A 2,889-nucleotide genomic window follows, 5' to 3' on the forward strand; every position below is an offset into this window, starting at 1 on the left:
ATCCATTTCCCTGTAAATTCTATGATTTTGTCATTTTTTTAATGCAGAGTAATACTCCATTGTGTATAAATGCCACATTTTTTTTATCCATTCATCCATTGAAGGGCATCTAGGTTGGTTCCACAGTCTAGCTATTGTGAATTGTGCTGCTATGAACATCGATGTAGCAGTGTCCCTGTAGCATGCTCTTTTTAGGTCTTTAGGGAATAGACCGAGAAGGGGAATAGCTGGGTCAAATGGTGGCTCCATTCCCAGCTTTCCAAGAAATCTCCATACTGCTTTCCAAATTGGCTGCACCAATTTGCAGTCCCACCAGCAATGTACAAGTGTACCCTTTTCCCCACATCCTCGCCAGCACTTGTTGTTGTTTGACTTCATAATGGCTGCCAATCTAACTGGAGTGAGATGGTATCTTAGGGTGGTTTTGATTTGCATTTCTCTGACTGCTAGAGATGGTGAGCATTTTTTCATGTACTTGTTGATTGACTGTATGTCCTCCTCTGAGAAGTGTCTGTTCAGGTCCTTGGCCCATTTGTTGATTGGGTTGTTTGTTCTCTTATTGTCTAATTTTTTGAGCTGTTTGTATACTCTGGATATTAGGGCTCTATCTGAAGTGTGAGGAGTAAAGATTTGTTCCCAGGATGTAGGCTCTCTATTTACCTCTCTTATTGTATCTTTTGCTGAGAAAAAACTTTTTAGTTTGAGTAAGTCCCATTTGTTGATTCTAGTTATTAACTTTTGTGTTATGGGTGTCCTATTGAGGAATTTGGAGCCCGACCCCACCGACTGTAGATGTAAAACACTTTTTACGGTTGAAGTCTAATCATCAATTATACTCTGTAACCTGTAACTTATATGTAAATAAATTTAAATTAATTTATTTCCTGGGTTAATAAATGGTCTAAATATTCAAATCTTCTATCATTTTAATTATTAGTAGTAAAAATTTTAATCAATATAACAATATAATTTTTCAAAAATTTGTGCATTACTAAAGATTGAACCCAGCAGGGCACTCTGCCACTGAGCTACATCCCCATGGTTATTTTTTATTTTGAGACAATGTCTGGCTAAATTGCCCAGGCTGGCTTCAAACTTGGGATCCTCCTGCCTCAGCCTCCCAATGGAATTATAGTGTGCACCATGCCTGGCTACAATTTTGTCTTTTATTTATTTATTTATAGACAATTGCAAAGAGACTCACTGAGTTGCTGAGGCTGGCTTTGAACTTGTAGTGTTCCTGCCTCAGCCCCCTGGGTTGCTGGGATTATAGAAAAAAAAAATCTATTTGTGAGAAATTATCAGTCATTCTTTGGTATCCATGCCTGGCAAGTTTGTCATTCTTAAAACATAAAAAAGAAAATTGCAGCCTGGCATTGTGGCTCAGGCCTGTAATTCCAACTACTCAGAAGAATAAGGCAGGAGGATTTTAAGTTTGAGGCCAGCCTGGGCAACTCAGTGAGACCCTGCCTCAAAACAAAACAAAATTAAAGAAGGGCTGAAGGAGGAGGATAGGGGTAAAAATTAAAATTTTTAATTTAAAAATTAAACTGTAGGTTTAATTCCCAATACCAGAAAAAAAAATTGTAAATGCATATCTGAATGACAGCACTAGATGCAGTTTATTCATTTTTATGGATGAAGATTACTGATTGCAATATTGAGACAGGTTCAAATTAACAATATTATGTATAATATAATTTTATAAATATAATGAATATAACATTATATGTAAAATATTTTTGTTTTTATAGCTGGAAATGCTGGGACATCTTATTTACATAGACAAGTAGTTGAGAATGAAAGGAGTTTTGTTAACATTATAATTTTTGGATCCAAAATATATTTTTAAAATCACCATGTTCTATCGTGAAAAATTAAGTTGGTATCCAGCATGTTAAAAAAAAATCATTACAAGTTAGCATTAAATCTGAGGATATAATTTAGTGGTAGAATGCTCACCTAGCATGCTCAAGATCCTGGTTTAACTCCTAGTACTGCAAAGTAAGTTTTTTTCCAAAAAATTAGCATTAATTTCCAGTTTTGCTTTTGTTTGTTTATGTTCAGTCTCTGTAAAGACTGTCAAAATTGCCAATGCTGACTGTATTTCAAGCCATCATGGTGGGGTGTGGGGAATCATTTTCAATTAGCAATAATCTTACCTCAGATAAACCTCATTGGCTAATGATTCTGTCACTGTGCAAAGCTTCCTATTGTTTTTTTAAATGAGTTTGCTATTCTTTTCTGTTTGTTTTTCCTTTCCAGTCAGTCATCACATTGCTATAATTGTCTTAAATTTAGGAGGTATATTAGGGTTCTCCAGAGGAATAAAAACAATAGAATATATATAATTAGAAGAGGGGATTTATTAGATTGGCTCACACCATCAGAGGCTGCATCTTCCTACAATTGCCATCTATAGGCTGGAGAGCCAGGGATACCAGTAGCTATTCAAGTCCAAGAATCTGGAGCCTTAGAACCAGAGGGACCAATGATGCAGCCCAGCCTAAGACTGAAGGCCTGGAGGCTTCCTGAAGAGCCACTATTACCAGTCTGTGTTCAAAACTGAAGAATCTGGAGTCTGAGGTCCATAGGTGATGGCAAAAGACAATACCAATTCAAGAAGAATCAAGCATGTGCAAATTTGGCTCTTCTAATATATATATATGAGAGAGAGATTGTCAATATACACGTACACATATGTATACATATATATATATACACACATATATACACACCCAGAAGTGGGATTGCTGTTTGTTTCCCTTCAAAGAAAGCTTTTTGGCTCATGTGTAGCTTACTCAATAGTTTTTAGTTTTTTATGATCAGCTCATCAAGTTTAAAAAATTTTAGTTGGCATATTGCATATTTACCAGAGGACATTGAATT

General features: G+C 35.8%; 1 non-coding gene across 1 annotated transcript; it reads right to left on the reverse strand.

The window, feature by feature from the left end:
- Positions 1–2,067: 2,067 nt before the first annotated feature.
- LOC114085609 (U4 spliceosomal RNA) lies at positions 2,068–2,208 on the reverse strand. The gene has a single exon (XR_003581499.2). It is a non-coding gene; the product is annotated as a U4 spliceosomal RNA (small nuclear RNA).
- Positions 2,209–2,889: the final 681 nt, after the last annotated feature.

Source organism: Marmota flaviventris, chromosome 7 (genome assembly GCF_047511675.1).
Source record: "Marmota flaviventris isolate mMarFla1 chromosome 7, mMarFla1.hap1, whole genome shotgun sequence".
In the NCBI taxonomy this organism is placed as follows: Eukaryota; Metazoa; Chordata; class Mammalia; order Rodentia; family Sciuridae; genus Marmota; species Marmota flaviventris.